The following is a 19,615-nucleotide window of genomic DNA, read 5'->3' on the forward strand; positions in this document are numbered from 1 at the left end:
TGGTCGATGACGTAGGTGTGGTACGTCTCCGTATTACACTAGTGATGTGCGGTGACGTACCGTACCCCGAGCTGGATGACGTACATGCGGCACGTATAACACTGGTGGAGTGCGGTGACGTACCGTACCCCGAAGTGGATGACGTAGGTGCGGTACGTCTCCGTATTACACTAGTGATGTGCGGTGACGTTCCGTACCCCGTGGTCAATTACGTAGGTGCGGGACGTCTCCGTATTACACTGGTGTTGTGCGGTGACGTTCCGTATCCCGTGGTCGATGACGTAGGTGCGGTATGTCTCCGTATTACACTAGTGATGTGCGGTGACGTACCGTACCCCGAGCTGGATGACGTACATGCGGCACGTATAACACTGGTGGAGTGCGGTGACGTACCGTACCCCGAAGTGGATGACGTAGGTGCGGTACGTCTCCGTATTACACTAGTGATGTGCGGGAGTGTGTGGTGCAACGTACCCAGACATGACAGTCGTGCAATGGAGATGTGCCCGTGTGGCAACACGTACAGGTATGTTGAAGTTCGTTGTACTCACCTTCTGCGCCGTCGTCGGTTTCTAAATACGAGGTGGTGGGCGTACAGGATAGGGATGACACGGACGATGGCGTTCATGTCTTGCTTGTCGTGTACCGGGTGCCGGGTTTGCCGGAGTGTGGGTTTACGGTAGTTTAGAGCTCTCGTAGCAAAAGAGCCGTACGGTGTGTGTTCGATACGGATCGTACTTCCTGGGTCGGAAGGCGCGGTCTATTTATGTACGGACGCTGCGTGGTGCGTCAGCCGACTGCAATTCGTATGGATTTTCGATTTGTACGGTGTTTTTTACGAGTCGTACGGAGTGACGCATTAATTTGTGATCGTACTCGCTGAATCGTACGGGGACGCCTACGGGTGCGATTCGTACGGGGAAAAACGCTCCGAACTGCAATTCGGAGCGCTTTTTACCGGATCGGAATCGACACCCTTGTGTTTGCAGGCCCACGCCGCAGACCTGCAAATTTTCACCTCAATCGGGGGTGCTGGCAAGATTTTAATTCAGCAAATCAATATAGAGAGAGAGGACTAGGTAGGCTAGTCCGGATCCCCTGGTTTATATGTAATTTATCAAAAAGGACTAGCTTAGTTGTGTAGAGAGACTCAGAGGGTACGTCTGTTGACAAACCATTTTGGTTTGATCATGAAGCCCTCACCCACCAACCTAGTTGGTGGCATGCTTCATCATCGGGCCCACCACAGTGACACCGAATGTGTCCCGGGTGTGCTACGACTCTAGATTACTGAGGAGCTGGTATAATTGATGAGTGTGTTGTGTTGTGAGTATGAAAGTGATTTAAAAGCTATGCAGTGGGTCCCAGTTCCCGAGGGGTACATTTTAATATCTGGGCCCCTGCTAGCGGATAAAAAGGCAAACGGACGCGTTGGAGTGAGTTATGAACTCCTTCGTCCTGTGTGGTCTACATGTTTCAGCCAGGCCTTTTATTTACAACTGGCTTTCCTCAAGACCAATGAGTATGTGTGAGTGAAAATAAATATATTAAGTGACTGGTGTTGTTTATAAAAGTGTCGCACTCGCTAAGGTGCGTTACGTGTTAGAGGGGGATTCCCTCTGCTTTACTGTACACATAACATAAAAGACACAAACAGACATACAGGGTAGAGTCAATTAGAATGATATTCTAATAACACAACATGTTTGCCGGCTTCTAAGGTGTGTGAACGACCTAGACCGGCGCACCTTAGCGAGTGTGACACTTTTATAAACAACACAAGTCACTTAATATATTTATTTTCACTCACACATACTCATTAGTCCTGAGGAAAGCCAGTTGTAAATAAAAGGCCTGGCTGAAACATGTAGACCACACAGGACGAAGGAGTTCATAACTCACTCCAACGCGTCCGTTTGCCTTTTTATCCGCTAGCAGGGGCCCAGATATTAAAATTTACCCCTCGGGAACTGGGACCCACTGCATAGCTTTTAAATCACTTTCATACTCACAACACAGCACACTCAGCAATTATACCAGCTCCTCAGTAATCTGGAGTCGTAGCACACCCGGGACACATTCGGTGTCACTGTGGTGGGCCCGATGATGAAGCATGCCACCAACTAGGTTGGTGGGTGAGGGCTTCATGATCAAACCAAAATGGTTTGTCAACAGACGTACCCTCTGAGTCTCTCTACACAACTAAGCAAGTCCTTTATGATAAATTACTTAAAGATTTTAATTCTCCTCCTGCTTTCCCGAAGGCAGCGGGTGCTAGTACCACAGTTTAGAGTAATTTTTGATGTGGTGGAAGCAGGATTGTAGATGGATGGGTTTCCGTCCAGCAGAGCTGCACTAAAGCGCAGCCGTTTCGATGTGCCCTTTTGTTCCCCCCTATTATGACATTTTCTAAAATAGTTCATCGCATCATGGCAGGAGCACCAGAGCCCATGGACCCCAGGGAATTCACTGGATGTTCAGATAAACGTGACTGATGATCAAAAGTCTGTGATGTCAAGGAATTGACAAAAAAAATGAGGACATTTATGGTGATTACATGCATATATCTAGAGCTCACTCTCACACAAAAGGGCATCTTGGCACTGAGCAGATGTGAAGCTGGTAAAAAGGGAATCCTTGTGGGTCTATTTGACAAGCCAGGTCATTGTCTGCATCAGGTATATGAGAACTGCGGAGATGTCTGCTGAGGGACTGGCCCCCAACAGCTTACTGTGGATAATCATTCCTCTCCTGAAGCCCCCAATCAATCGAAAAATACCAGCCTGGGCCGCACATGAACAAAGAGGCACAGTGGGATGAGCTGACACATGCCAGATGGGTACACGTTATCAAGGCCTCAAGGCCACGGTGCTAGGTCTCAGAAGCTCCTAACGTGGGAGCAGAAACTACACATTCAAATAAGTATGGCCGGGCAGAATAGCTGATTCATTAGCAATCCGGAGAACAGCCTTGAGCAAGAGAGAATATAATAACGAGATGTGGTGTTCTGCTGAGGCAAGTAACATGAGCCATGAGGCCTAACTCGGGCACAGTCTAAGCAGCCTAATAGGTATTACAAAAAGTGAAATAGAGTTACACTTGCTATCTGAGGCCTGCACATTATGGGGATAACTCGGTGGGTTGCATAATGTGAAAGCAAATGTTGTCTATTTAGCCACGCACTGCTAACCTAATATAGCATGAAATGAGTGCATTGCATGAATGGGGATTTCAAACCTAACAACACGCATGCATGGGATGTGTGCAAGTAGGAATCTAGATGAGCAGAGGGGTGCAGAAAATGTGTGAAAAGTGATGCTGTGCCAGTGCACTGAAATTATTTGAAAGTTTGAGGCAGTGTAAATCCGAGGTGTATACTGTCATTCTGAATGAGTGGGTATTTGTACGCAGGTGCCAGCCAATTACTCAGAAATTGGACACATTGTTCGAAAATGTTGACACAATGCTGTAATATATCTCAATTTGCGAGTAACTGTAGAACATGATTCATGTATTATGATATCGCTTTAGTAATTATGGATGATGCTTCACAGCGCCAGATGAAAATAATGCAATATGTGGTGCCAACACATGGAGAACGTGGCATCACATTTCCAACGTGCAGCAGAGCTTCACTGTGAGAGGGAACGTGCTAAGGGCCAGGAGGCTTAAAAGGTCCCAGGACACCAACCAAAAACGGTGCACAGTCAAAATATCGATTTCTAATTATCGACACATATTAATATCGAGTTTAAAATATTGAAGGTGAAGAATATCGAGGTCAAAAATATCATTGGACAGAATATCGACCCTAAGGTAAGTAATATCGATTTTTTTATATCGATGTAATTAATATTAAAGTTAGTCATATCGATATCAATTATATCGATGTTACTAATTTCGATGTTACTAATATCGATATTTGTTTGTTGTTATGTATTTTATTATGTATTTTATATGTATGTGTTATATGTTTTTTAAAGTATTTTATTTGTTTTAAAGTATATGTGTACTATTTTTTGTATATTAAAATTTTTATTTTTAATTTAATTTTATGTTTTAGAACTCAAGCGGGTTGTGGGTTTATAGGGGAATAGGGTGGGAAGTAATTTAGTTATAGTAAATTAATTATTAATTTTTAGTAATTGTAATTTAATTTTAATTAATGTTTGCTTTTACGTTCTGTAGCGGTTTGTGGGTTTATAGGGGAATTGGGTGGGAAGTATTTTATTTGTAATTAGGTAATAATTAATTTTTTATTAGCATTGATAATTTTTTTATTTCTAATTAATTATTATTGGTACATAATTATTTTAATTGCTAATTAATTTTTTAATTGGTAATTAAGGTTTGTATTTTGTAATTACATTTTGTAATTGGCAATTAATTTTTTTAATTGGTATTTAAGGTTTTTAATTGGAAATTCAATTTTTTATTTGGCGATTAATTTTTTTATTAGTAATTAATTTTTTACAATTGGTAATTTATATTTTTAATTGTTAATTACTTTTTATTAATTGGAAATTTATTTTATTAATTGGCAATTAATTTTTCATAAAAAATGTTTTTTATTTAAAAATACATATATTGTTTACCATTTTTTTATTGTTAATCAATTTTTAATTATCAATATGTTTTTTGTTTTGAAAAATATTTTAGTGTTCAATATTTATTATTTGGTAATTTATATTTATTAATTCATATTTATTGGTGTTTATTGTTAATTTAGTGTTAATTAATTTTTCAATTTTAAATATGTTTTTAGTAATTATTAATGGGTATTTTAAAATGATGTAGAGATATTTAAAAAATACATTTTTAAATATTTTATTTACAACAATTATTTATAAGTATGTTATATTTAACTTCTACTCTATCCAATGCGTTCCCTACTGTTGCACTCTCTGGAGTGTGAATAGTAATTTTTATCCCTATGCTATCCAACGCTTTCCCTAATGTTGCACTCTCTGGAGTTGGAATAGTAATTTTTACCCCTTCGCTATCCAATGCTTTCCCTACTGTTGCACTATCTGGAGTTGGAATAGTAATTTTTACCCCTACGCTATCCAACGCTTTCCCTACTGTTACACTATCTGGAGTTGGAATAGTAATTTTTACCCCTACGCTATCCAACGCTTTCCCTACTGTTGCACTCTCTGGAGTTGGAATAGTAAATTTCACCTCAACGCGATCCAATGCTTTCCCTACTGTTGCACTCTCTGGAGTGGGAATAGTAATTTTTACCCCTACGCTATCCAACACTTTCCCTACTGTTGCACTCTCTGGAGTTGGAATAGTAATTTTGACCCTCCGCTATCCAATGTTTCCCTACTGTTGCACTCTCTGGAGTGGGAATAGTAATTTTTACCCCCACGCTATCCAACGCTTTCCCTACTGTTGCACTCTCTGGATTTGGAATAGTAATTTTTACCCCTACGCTATCCAACGCTTTCCCTACTGTTGCACTTTTTGGATTTGGAATAGTAATTTTTACCCCTACGCTATCCAACGCTTTCCCTACTGTTGCAATTTTTGGAATTCGAATAGTAATTTTTACCCCTACACTATCCAATGTTTTCCCTGCTGTTGCACTCTCTGGAGTTGAAATAGTAATTTTTACCTCTAAGCTATACAACGGTTTCTCTACTGTTGCGCTCTCTGGAGTGGGAATGGTAATTTTAAGTTCTATGCTATCCAACATTGTTATTACTGTATTTTTTTTACTTATGGATTTTGAATAGTATTTTTATTTATTTAGTTATTTAATTTTTTTGTATAAATGTAGAAAATGTAGTATATAATTAATTTTAAAAATATTAAAGGTATATTTAATTTTTTTAATTTAATAAACGTAATTCTTTACTTTTTATTTATGTTTTAGTTTTTTTTGTTTGTAAATGTTTTTTTAGTTCATAATATTTTGTATTAATTTATAAATTATTAAAATAATTATTACAACTTATTACGTATGAATATATTATATATTTTATGTATATGTTTAATTAATGTATTATTATTATTATATATGTATTATTTATTAATTTTAAACATTATTAGATAGTTTTAATTATGTTTATTTTATTTATTAGTGTTATTTACTTTATTTTACATTTATATTTTTACAGAAAAAAACCAATATTTTTAACATCGATATTTTTAGCATCTATATATTTTTTTCGATATTTTTGTACTTACCATGTTGTAGATAGGATGTCGATATTCTTGCCTTCGGTATTTCTGCATCGATATTCCTTTAGGTCGATATTTTGTAAGTCGATATTTTGAACTCCTCAGTCTAGGACTCACTTTTTGCCCCAATGCGGATCTCGAATTTACTCAAACAAAGATTGATCTTTTCAAGTTTACTAGAAAGCTGAAGTTGCATAAGCATTTTAAAATAAGACCTCACATCAAGGGAATGTCCAAACCTGGGCTCAGGTTAACAGCTACTGACACCTTGATCGGCAAGGACATGCCCTGTCTTGAAGCAATGGAAGCTTTAATGAGTGAAAGCGACGATATGGACAATTCAGTCATGAATATGGCAGAGAGGGCAGCGGCCCAAGGCATTGAACAAGAAAGAGATGGTAGCCAGTTTAAACCTCTCTCTATGTTTATCCCTCAATCTCCTTGGGATGCAATTGATGCCTTCTCAGAAGCCTTGATGATGGAGTTGGTAAAAGATAGAAAGGTTTCCCATTCTATTACAAGTAACATCACCCAATCTCAAAAGAGAGCCTTACAGGAACTATTAAGCGACACACAAACGATCATAAAACCTTCGGACAAGGGAGGTAATGTCGTCTTAATGACCAGAGAATATTACCACCAAGAAGCTGTAAGACAACTCTCTGATACAAAATATTACGCAATCACGACCAAAGAATTGTATGAAACGAGTATCAGGGAATATGACAACTTGATTTTAAAGTGGTATAACCTTTCTATGCTTGATAAGGATGAACATATCTTTTTAAGAAGCAGCAATCCGATGACACCTACGTTTTACCACTTGCCCAAATTGCATAAGAACAATATCACTCCACCCGGCCGACCGATTGTGGCATCTATCGGTGGGCTAACAGAGAACATGTCTAAGTTTGTGGACAATTACATCTTCCCTTTGGTTTTGAGACTTGATTCTTATGTTCAAGACACAAAGGATTTTTTGAGTAAAGTGGACAGTATGGACTGGCAAGCGGATTATCTATTCCTTGTGATGGATATTACCAGTCTATACACCATAATTGAGCATCCACATAGACTAACTGCTGTTGAACACTATCTTAACAAACGTCCAATTCGGTTTGCACAACACAACATAATGCTAATGGTATTTGTGCAATTCTGTTTAACGAACAATATATTTTTGTTTGAGGATAGTTTGTATCGACAGACCTCTGGGACAGCTATGGGCACCTGCTTCGCCCCCAGCTACGCGAACTTGTTCATTGGCTGGTAAGAGGAGCGGGTGCCCAGAAGCTATCATGAAGGCGGTGAAAGCGGGAAAGTGGTATATTGGTACCGCTACATAGATGACTTGTTCATCGTGTGGCAGGGGACTGAGGATATGGCCAAGAAATACATCCATTCCCTCAATGATAACATCTATAACGTACACCTGTCTGGTACCATTAGCGGGGTGGCAGCCAACTATTTGGACCTACGGGTGTACATTGAGGATGGTCATATCCAAACGTCTCTGTATCGCAAAGAGACGGCAGGAAACTCTATTCTATTTGCCAAGAGTGCCCACCCACCTAAACTCATCAAGAGTATCCCGTATGGGGAACTGTTAAGAATAAGAAGAAACAGTACCCAAGACAAGGATTTCGAGACGGCTGCTTCGGAATGCCTATCCCGCTTCCGACACAGAGGCTATGATGAGCCACTTTTATCGAAAACTCTGAAAAAAGTGAGAATGATCCCGAGAAAGGAATTACTAATTGAGAAAGCGGGGGGGTCGGATATGAATACTAGGAATGTTTTCAGAATGATTACTCCCTACTCTGCAGGTGCTGAGAGACTTAGGAGCCTCATGCGTAAGAACTGGCACATTTTGCTCACAGATGAAATACTCAGGGAAGACTTGCCACCGCACCCATTAGTAACCTTTAGTAAAGCAAGGTCCTTGGGGGATGTGCTAGTACATAGTCATCTTGAACCCCTTCCCACTCAGACTAATACCAACACCTTGAAAACAATGAGTGGGAAACGTAAGGCGTGTAGCAACAGCCGTAGGGTCCTGCAATATGACATTCCTGATGCTGGTAGGACTAGAAAGATCCAAAAATTCATTACCTGTAGTACCACCTAAGCTGTGTACTGTCTGATATGCCCATGCGGTCTCAGATATATTGGGAGTACCATCAACCAACTTAAACTGAGAGTGCTTGAACATCAGAGGGCTATCGACAAAGTGGACCCCGCGTACCCAGTAGCTAGGCATTTTGCCGAACATCACAAAAGGGATAGAACAAAATTACGCTACTTTGGGCTAGATTATGTTCCATACAATCCACGGGGTGGGGACAGACTGAGAAGGCTTAGACGCCTGGAATCTAGATATATAATCGACCTGTCCACCAAGTTCCCCAAGGGTATGAACAGCGGAGAAGAAATGGTGGCGCACTTGGGTAAATGAAGGGTAGTAATGAGAACGTGAAGATATTAGTGTTTGATATTCCATCAGATCAGGATATTTATCTGTTACATTATTTCTAGAACACTTGAATGCAATGTTTACGCATATATGTATATAGTGTATATAATGTATAGATTTATCAACCATATCTTCCTCCCATGGGATCATCGACCTCCTTATGTACAGCAGAATCATCTTTGAATCATTATTGTATATATTTCATATTCTGAATCCGAAATTCGCAATTTCTGTGTCTTACTAGAACATGTACATATTTATATTTGGCTTTCATGGTCCACTATACTATCCTATTTCATGATATGATGGATTTCATGGATATGAGTATACCATCATCTATATAGTGGTGACTAGTTTGTACATAGTATCCCGTTTATGTTTCCTGCTGGACGGATGTCCAGCTGTTTGCTGTGCTGTTGGGTTTATTTCTTTTCATAATTCAATCATGATTAACTGATTGTTTATGACGTTGCCATCGCAACAATTATTGATAAGTATAAATTGTCGTTATATAAGGTACGCTGAACCCATATATGCACATATGTATATATATGTTTCTTAGTATTGAAATGTATGTTGTCATGTTATTTGTTTATTTTCTTCACTCAAGGGACCCCTGCCGATCCACGGCTTTATTATTTGTTCTATAATTAGAATAGATTGTTGAATTTTGCCCTTTGCTAATGATGATTTATCCAATTCATGGATCAATTTTGTAGTGGTTTCGAACGTAGGAAACCGTTCCAAGATGGCGTTCATTGTAATGCTGTAAGGGCGAGTCCCTTGTTGTTGTTTATGAATTACTACATGACCTTATTTAAATGTGTATGCTGGGAAATGGGTTGTGACACTGATGAAGGCTTTTTGCCGAAACGTTTGTTGTGCTGAAATAAACTGCACGTTGTTTAAGTAACTCCCCGGAGTGCTGCTCTTCTTTTTCCGTAAAGCTGAGGAGTGTTTGAGCGTTCTATATTATATATGTTATGTATATGTTTAATTAATGTATTTTTTATTTATTATATATGTATTATTTATTAATTTTAAACATTATTAGATATTTTTAATTATGTTTATTTTATTTATTAGTGTTATTTACTTTATTTTACATTTATATTTTTACAGAAAAAACCCAATATTTTTAACATCGATATTTTTAGCATCTATATATTTTTTTCGATATTTTTGTACTTACCATGTTGTAGATAGGATGTCGATATTCTTGCCTTCGGTATTTCTGCATCGATATTCCTTTAGGTCGATATTTTGTAGGTCGATATTTTGACAGTGATTCCCAGAAACCACTCACAAAGGACAACGTCTAGGGCTGCTTTGAGAAGCCATGGTGCCACTGTTGTTGTAGGAGGCAGCACAGTGGCGTAATCCCTGCATCCTTTGCCTGTGTGTTGTGCAAGCACAATACAATCCTGCTAGAGCAGCTTTTGCAGGAAGTCAGGGTGATGCAGAAGGTTCTCTCAAAATGTGCAAAGGGAAAGAAATAATGTTTAACACCTTATGCTGATGGTGTGTTAATGTTTCTAGTTGTAACGTTAGTTCTTTGTTCATGCATGTTTCATATGAATGTTGTTTTAAATAGGATTTTTAATTACTTAAATGTAAAATCCTCTCTACAATCATTGTGTCTTGTTTCTCTTTTTGTTTATATGTGTGTGTTTGCTGAAATCCACTCTAACTTCTTTGAAGCTGATTATGTGATATGAGTCATTTGTGAGGGGGATCTTGGACCAACCATTTTTCTGATGTTTGGGAAATTGTCTTAACTCCCCACATTGCTTGCGTGTATGCATATGCTGGCCATGCAGCACCCAGGGAACAGCCCTTTGCCTATAAGCTATGCTACCCACCTCTGTATCTCTCTCTGTAAGGGGAAACAATCTTTACAACGTAGTCATTAGATCGCACTACCTTTACTTAGCAGTCATTACATCGCAACGTCCTTTACATAGCATGTCATTACAAGGCAGCCATTACATTTCATGTCACTACAACGCATGTCATTACAACGCATGTCACTACAATGCAGGCATTACATCGCAAGTCAATAACATGCATACCATTTCAATACAAAGTACCCTTACACTATCCAACACTTACCCTACTGTTGAACTCACTGCAGTTAGAATAGTAATTTTAACCCATACACTATCCAACATTTACCCTACTATTGCAGTCACTGAAGTTAGAATAGTAATTATTACCCCTATTCCATCCAACACTTACCTTAAATGCGATGTAATGGTATGCATTGTACTAGTACGCATTGTAAAGGTATAATGCAATGTAACGGAATGCTATGTAAAGGTAGTTTCTGAAAATGCGATGTAATGGCATGCAATGTAAAATAATGCGTTGTAAAGCATGTTGCAATGTAAAAACTGCGTTGTAAAGGCATGCATTGTAAATGTATGCTTTGTAACGTCATACATTCCTCTGGAATTATTGAAAGTTTTGGCAGGTACTTGATGGTAATATACAGTCACGTTGGACAAGGAACATGGATCTTCACTTAATACTTCGTGTAAATGCATCACAAGAAGACAATTATGTGTGGGTTCTGTATTTAATTTAAAACTGACATGACATTGACTTGTATTTCATATGGATGCAAAAGACATGATTTGCTAGACACGGGCTAATTTGAGATAGTTTGAACTGAAATGATGACAGTTAAATTATATTCATAGTATTTGTCATTCTGGTATGAGTTGAACATACATGCTACAGCACAATGTAATTTCTGACATGTACATTTTGGACCCACTGATTTTGTACAGTCTCTTGGGTGTCACTTCTAGTTTTTTAAATTTTCCTTTATCATAAATTGGCTAACAGGTACACGTTATCACTGTTGTACTTTGTTGAGGGGAATAGATTTGGTGCTGTCCACATGACTATTGAGCAAGATATTTTACAGAGTGGTGCATGCCATTCAACATCACAGTGTATAAGTCATATTTGGAAGCACATGACCCCTAGATATTCAGATACTATCACATGTACAAAGTTTCCAAAAATATTTGCGGGTTTATAATGTGATTAAATTTTTGTATGGTAGTTAGGAATTGTACATATACATACAGATCCACCTTATGTAACACAATTGGTCAATCACAATTTCAGTAACCAAGTTTATCTACTTCATCATCAAGACTAATGTCTTAAAGTTATCCTGCTTTTTAATTTTACAACACTTGATATCTTCTTCTTTTTCTGTGGCAACATGTGATTGTTTGGAGCCTCAAGTATGTGTAGGTTGGCGTATAGGTGTTTGTTTTGAAGCTGATTCCCAAGAATTTGTTTGTACTCTAGATTTTTGGGCTGCAGCTATTAAGTGCAGATGCTATGTCTACATGAACTTCTACAATCATTACATTTAAGGCTATGATCGTTTTGACATCTTCTCTCAGGCCATTCACTGTATCTACACGTTCGGTTATCCTGTGGTTGGATTTTGAAGGCATCTTCAATATATCATTGCTGCTTGATGGAGATGTAGTTGGATCTAGCATTCTTTTGTGACTGTTGACATCCATCTTTGTAATGTAGTGAAAGTAAGTCTTCGTGTATATCCATGAGGGAATTGTCCATACCACTGCAGAAGGAATACAGACCTTCTATCTTTCCAGGCATTGACTTGTGTGGATTTGGACTTTCGATCACATCCATGACAACATCATGTAAGTTTTAGAATCCTTCCTGCACTGCTTCACATGTTTGTTCCAGTGACCTGTGTATTTGTTCTTCAAAGTCACCTTCTTCTGATGTTCTGTTGAATGTCTGTCTGCATGTCTTTCATGTCCTTTGTGGACTGGGTTGCGTTTTATCCTGTGTGATTTCAACATTGTCAGTTTGGGCAACTATACGTGGTGTTGCAGTTTGTAAGTCATTTAAAATGATGAATAAAGTATTTGCATCATGGGAAGCCATGCTGCCACCTAAATCCTCATTTCAAGGCTCTTCATTTTGTGGTTGGTCAGGCACAGTGGGGAGTGATACACAAGGAAGGAGATGGAATGTAATTAGGTTCTTTGACATTTATACACCTATAGCAGAAGCAAAGTAGGTGATGTTTCTAATATACATTTACAATGCAACATCACTGCATGGTGGACATTTATGGAGCAGCAGGTTAGCCACATTATATTTAATATTTACAAAACCTTGAAAATTCACTGAAAAAACCATAGGTTATAGACCATATATAGTTAGGAATTAGCATTTAAAAAACCTTATTTTACTCACACAAAACCATTGAAATTCCATATATAGTTAGTTGCACTAACTATATATCGCGCACCTGCAATCCACTGCTGATCATGTCACATATTACATCATTCATGACATGGTCAGTGACATCACTGATGACATCACTGATGACATCTCAAATGACATCACTGATGACATCACTGATGACATCTCAAATGACATCACTGATGAGATCACTGATGACATCATCCAGTGACTGTGTGTTTCTGTAAAGTTTAAATATGTTTTACATATTGAAGAATGAGTAGATGTATAAGTGTCTGGACGAAGGATTTAGTAGGTGCATGACTGAATGTATGAGTGAGTGATTAAATGTGTCTCACTGAGTGCATGGGTTAGTGACTAAACTGTCTTAATTTGTGCATCATTATGTCTGTTGTTCTGTAAACTGCTGCATGTGTTGATCAGTAGCTATATGATTAACTATATGGGTTATTGATTGATTGTCTAAGTATTTGTATGGGAGACTGAGTGTGTGTGTGGCTGGCTGGGAGGTGTGTGACTCTGTGCAGATCAATGTGTACTTGTATCAATGATTGTATAAGAAAGTAAGTATGTGTTAGTATATGTTTGAAAATGTAAGGTGCTCTATGTTTAACTGTATAGACAAAAAAAATGGAAGTGTGATTGATTCTTTACAGGACTGACTAGGTGTGTGAGTAACTCCATGGATGAGTGGCAGAGTGTGAGTGTCTGTATAGGTGTATGAGTGCATATGATAGTGTTGTAAAGATGAGTGATTGTATGTATGAATGATTGTATGGGTGAATGAGTGAATGTGTGTGTAGACGTAGGAATCAGTGAGTATGTATGTAGTAACTAGTATTGGTGTGTCAATGGTTTCAAAAATTATACTCTGTATTTAACACTGGGTGAAACAGAGGTTATATTAAAATGTGAGGAGATGCATTGTATTGTCACATGAATGATATCATCAGTGATGTGGTCATTGATGTCAAATGAGATGTCATCAGTGATCTCATCAGTGATGTCATTTGAGATGTCATCAGTGATGTCATCAGTGATGTCATTTGAGATGTCATCAGTGATGTCATCAGTGATGTCACTGACCATGTCATGAATGATGTAATATGTGACATGATCAGCAGTGGATTGCAGGTGCGCGATATATAGTTAGTGCAACTAACTATATATGGAATTTCAATGGTTTTGTGTGAGTAAAATAAGGTTTTTTAAATGCTAATTCCTAACTATATATGGTCTATAACCTATGGTTTTTTCAGTGAATTTTCAAGGTTTTGTAAATGCTAATTCCTAACTATATATGGTCTATAATCTATGGTTTTTTCAGTGAATTTCAATGGTTTTTTAATAGCAAATATCATAAGCTGTCGAATGTCAAGTACGTGGTAAGTGAAAACATTTTCGTGTTTATGCACACTGATCTGCTTTGAATGGTGCCCCCCCCCCTCATTTCTATTAGGAGTACTCTCTCTTTGCAGATAGTGAAAGGTAGTTAACGCAGGTCTTTGCCCCATTGTAATCCGTCGTGCCTGCTTCTCTCTCCATTTGATTGATTGTTATCCAAGTATTTACTGTTTTAGAATTAGTTCTCTTTGGTTCATTCTCTATTTACAAACAAACACAGAGTCGCAATACTCTGTTTAGTCTTTGCAGATAACGAAAAATCGTGTAAAAAAAAAAGAAAAGGAATCGAGCAAAATCAGTAGGCCACTAATGGGATCTCTTTTTGACCTCGCTAAAATAGAAACATTAGGAACAACCCCTCATGACAAATACAAAACTAGTGAGATGAACTGAACTCCACACAATGATGGCTGCAAAACAGCTCGGCTCCGCCACCCACCCCGCCCAAAATAACGATAAAGAACGGCTGCCATGATTGGTTGCGGAATGACCACGACGGAGCTACGAAATGGTGCTGCTCTCATGCTAACCCCAGCTTCAGTCTGAAACATCCAGAAACACTGTAGACTACCAATTCGATCAGTTCCGGTAGCGCCCCAATGTAACCCGGTAGAGAAGAACTAGCTCTCCCCTCTTTGACTGATGGTTCTTGTTGCCTGTCCCTTCTGTTGTCATTTAACAGAACTATTTAGCCTGCTGAAAGGGGTTGTGTTCCGACCGCTGGTTGGTGGAGACATTTTGACTATATTCTGTACCTGCGTTGTCGCGTAATGCGTCATATGACGCGCCGCGTTAGCGCATCCGGAAGTCATCCGGGGCGCGCAGCGCGTAACGTAAGCATAACAAGTCATGTGACTTGTTAATAAAACTTTTCATTGGTTCATTTTACTTTTCTTATTGTAATGATGAAAGGCTTGGTCATATGACCTAAAAATTACGCTTTTCATTACTTCCGAACATTATTTTTTCTTAAATATATGTTATAATGTTCCAGGCTAATGTACTTTCCCGGAAATTTTACAACTGTCCTGCAAGTAAAATATATTCTTTTTTCGAGAAAAAGAGCGTTTCTTCGTCCCATGACGGAGCCGTTGAGCAAAAGAGGGTCGACCTGCTGTCTTAGTCGCCGATACGCCTGAATATGAGATTCTTATCGATCACTTTATGTTGCAGGAATAGAAAACACAACAGCCCTTGACCATTTATCTTTACTGCGTTCCTTCGTATTATACCTTTTACCCTTCATGTAATTGGTCTGCTTTATTTCACTTGCCTTTTAATGATTCTAAAACAGTCACTATTATTAAAAACTTTACCAATGTATATACTACTACCATGTTTTCTTTTAAAAACCTTTATTGTGAAAATTTCATTATACAAATACGAGCCTATAACCACGTGGGCCTGCCACAGAGCAAACTGTAATCGTATATGATGAATAGACATTTACACTGTAGAGGAACGTAACGGGCGGGCCATTAGGTTGCAAGAACTAAGGTGTCTAACAGTTACGGAATCGGTGGACGTACATTTTATAATTAAAATACGACAGGGCCAGTTACAATAAAATTATCTAGATATACATTTGCGGGCAAGTACCATGGGTGACGTTAATTCGAACTTTCAACAGTACAGTAATCAATAACGCATCAGAACTTAATATCAATAGGGATGTCGAAATATTCAATCAATTCTCGTCCCCGCCCGCCATGTGCTTCAAAACTGCATACGTATCTCGTGATTTCAAGGTTCTGCAACCAGTACACAACAAGGAGTTATGAGTCCCATTTATTCCGGCGCCATTTTGGGCGAGGACGGGCAGGTCCAGGATATAGTCAAAATGTCTCTACCAACCATCGACTATGATGATGTTCATATGCTGTATTTATTAGAGTAACACTCATCTGTCCACATGAAATTAATTTGCCACAATCTAAACATGTCATTTTAATCTTTCCAAAGTTCTTCTAAATATTTGGGACCGTTTCCCTTGCCTCTGAAGCTCTCAGTGCCACTTCTTTGATGAATGTACTAGCAGGTCAGGGGTTCTCCTCCAAATCTCTCTTTTATGCAGCACTATAATTAATTGGTGCCACCTCTCCATATGACGATGCATGGTATAGTTACCACAACTATATTTTTTTTCGGTTCCTCTGGAGAGTTCATCGTGGCAGATGAAGCGTGTAACGTACCGGGCATTTACCTTTTTTTGCATGTACAGGAAAGGAAAAAAAAATCGAGCGTCCGAGTTCTAAGGTGTCCCAGGGCCATTTTGGTGGACCAGGCCCAAATCCAAAGAACAGCCATCTCACAGGCTAATGGGGCGACCCACGCCGAGTTTCAGCATTGTAGGATGACCACACAAGTACAGCAACTTGCGAGACATCACCTCGGTGCCATCCGGATCTCGGCGCCCCACTGCACATGAAGTGCCTCTCAACTATGAAACCACCACAGTGACATCCGGATCTTGGCGCGTTGTGCTGCCTTCGGCCTATTCGCACATCGGTCCGCTACTGACGCCATCTCACAGGCTAATGGGGCGACCCACGCCGAGTTTCAGCATTGTAGGATGACCACACCAGTACAGCAACTTGCTAGACATCACCTCGGTGCCATCCGGATCTCGGCGCCCCACTGCAGATGAAGTGCCTCTCAACTATGAAACCACCACGGTGACATCCGGATCTTGGCGCGTTGTGCTGCCTTCGGCCTATTCGCACATCGGTCCGCTACTGACGCCATCTCACAGGCTAATGGGGCGACCCACGCCGAGTTTCAGCATTGTAGGATGACCACACCAACTTGCTAGACATCACCTCAGTGCCATCCGAATCTTGGCATCTCAACGCCTAGTGGTATCTTCCATACAAAAAATATTGTTACGCTGCCTTTGGCCCCATTCGCACATCAGTCCGCAACTTAGACATCACCTCGGTGCCATCCGGATCTTGGCATCTCAGCGCCTTGTGGTGTCAGTCAGAAAATATTGTTGTGCTGCCTTCGGCCTATTCGCACATCGGTCCGCTACTGACGCCATCTCACAGGCCAACGGGGCGCCCCACGCCGACTTTCAACATTGTAGGATGGCCACAGAAGTGCGACAACTTACTAGACACCACCTCGGTGCCATCCGGATCTTGGCGCGTTGTGCTGCCTTCGGCCTATTCGCACATCGGTCCGCTACTGACGCAAACTCACAGGCCAACGGGGCGCCCCACGCCGACTTTCAGCATTGTAGGATGGCCACACCAGTGCGGCAACTTGCTACACACCACCTCGGTGCCATCCGGATCTTGGCGCGTAGTGAAGCTGCAGCAGCTGCAAATAAGCTTCAGACAGTGTTACAACCGCTGCTCAGAACTCTCAACTATGACACCACCTCGGTGCCATCCGGATCTTGGCGCGTTGTATTGCCTTCGGCCTATTCGCACATCGGTCCGCTACTGACGCCGCCTCACGTGCCAACGTATTTTCTCCGCATTTTATACCCTATGCCGCATAACAGGTCATGTGACTTGTTTATAAAACTTTTCATTGGTTCATTTTACTTTTGGTTTCCGAATGATGGAAGGCTTGATCATATGACCTAAAAACAACACTTTTCATTGGATGAAAACTTTTTTTTTCCCCCAAACGATGAAAGCCCCACCTTGTTTCTGGATGTTTCAGACTAAACTGGCGTCAGCATGAGAGCACCACCATCTCGTAGCTCCGTCGTGGTCATTCCGCGAGCAATCATGGCAGCCGCTCCCCACCAGAAGCCTGCAGGAGTCGGGGCCCCCAAAACTTTTGATGAATTCTCAAGGCGGAGGGGACGCTTTCGAGAATGGGGTCCAAGACCTAGCAGACAAGCGTCCGATTTCCAAGGTGTCCCAGGGCCATTTCAGTGGACCACGCCCAAAAAGGAAAGAGCCTGCCGCCATTTTGAGAGTCCTGTGGCAGCCGCCTATCGCTGCACCGCAAGAGTGGGTGCAACTCAGCTGAATGGCGGATTTTGACACAGTGGACCAAAAGCGGACGGAATGGCAACTGAAACGGTAAAGGGGCGCCCCACTACAACAGATGACACTCCACCTGGAGAGGCCCGTTCACGCCGCCTCCCCCGGGGCGCTCCACGCCGTTATTCGGAGCAGCATTGTAGGATACCAAAACCAGTGCGGCAACTTACTGGACATCACCTTGGTGCCATCGTTCTGCTGCCTTGGAACTATTCGCACAACAGTTTGCTACTGATGACCCACCCCCCGCGACGCCCCACGCCGTTATTTGCTGGGTGGCAACTTACTAGACATCACTTTCGTGTCATCTAGATTTCGGCGCGTTCTGCTGCCTTGGAACTATTCGCACAACAGTTTGCTACTGATGACCCACCCCCCGCGACGCCCCACGCCGGAAATCTGGACGTTGTGCTGCGTTGGGACTATTCGCACAGCCGACCGCTACTTCGTTGTTTTTCTCTAAAAATGTTTATATGTTATTACTATTTTTGTTTTCTTGTATATATTTATAAATTATTAAAGTTTTATAATCTTACTACTTTGTCGGAGTGCTATATATTTTTAATGTGACACATAATTGTAAAAACTTTGATGTACAAAGAGTCATCCCTGGAATCTTCCGCTTCACGCTCGGTCCCCTCCCCAATCACAATACAGGATGGTTTTCAGATAATAGCAACGCTTCTGCTGTGACGGATCTCATCGAGTGTGGGCCTTGATCTACTATAACTCCTTTGAAGAGGGGTGATTCTTTACAGCTGTGGCCATAAACTACATCTGCAGGGCTAGCTGATAGCCTAGGACCGGCCTGGACAATCGGACACAGAGGAAAAGGAGTGTCAGAGGGTGCGGTAGTGAATAGGGCGAAAGGGAGGTGTCGGGCGGGCACAGGGTGTGATTCTCAGGGAAGAGCAGCGCAGATGGGGGGAGGTTTATTACCCATGCATAAGACAGAGAGCGGGGGTGACCACTGCCTGGGTGAGATGCTTGCGAGGGTGGGGAGCCATGCTAAGGATCGACAGCGTGCACAGAGTGGGTCTGGTCAAGGCATCTAAAATGGCTGCCGTGCACGACAAAAGTGTGGCATTTGAAAAAAGACAAGATGGCGCACACAATGTTTTTCAACAATTCCTGATTTCCTTCGAATCGAACGTTAACAGACGTTGGGGCATATTACCAAAGTTAAGCGATATTTATCCCTAACGATGCATTGCAAAGATTTTTTTACCGTCAGAAATTATCGCAGATAAACCTTGCTATTATCAAGGTTTATCGCAAA

This window comes from Lissotriton helveticus, chromosome 2_2 (genome assembly GCF_964261635.1).
Source record: "Lissotriton helveticus chromosome 2_2, aLisHel1.1, whole genome shotgun sequence".
Lineage (NCBI taxonomy): Eukaryota > Metazoa > Chordata > Amphibia > Caudata > Salamandridae > Lissotriton > Lissotriton helveticus.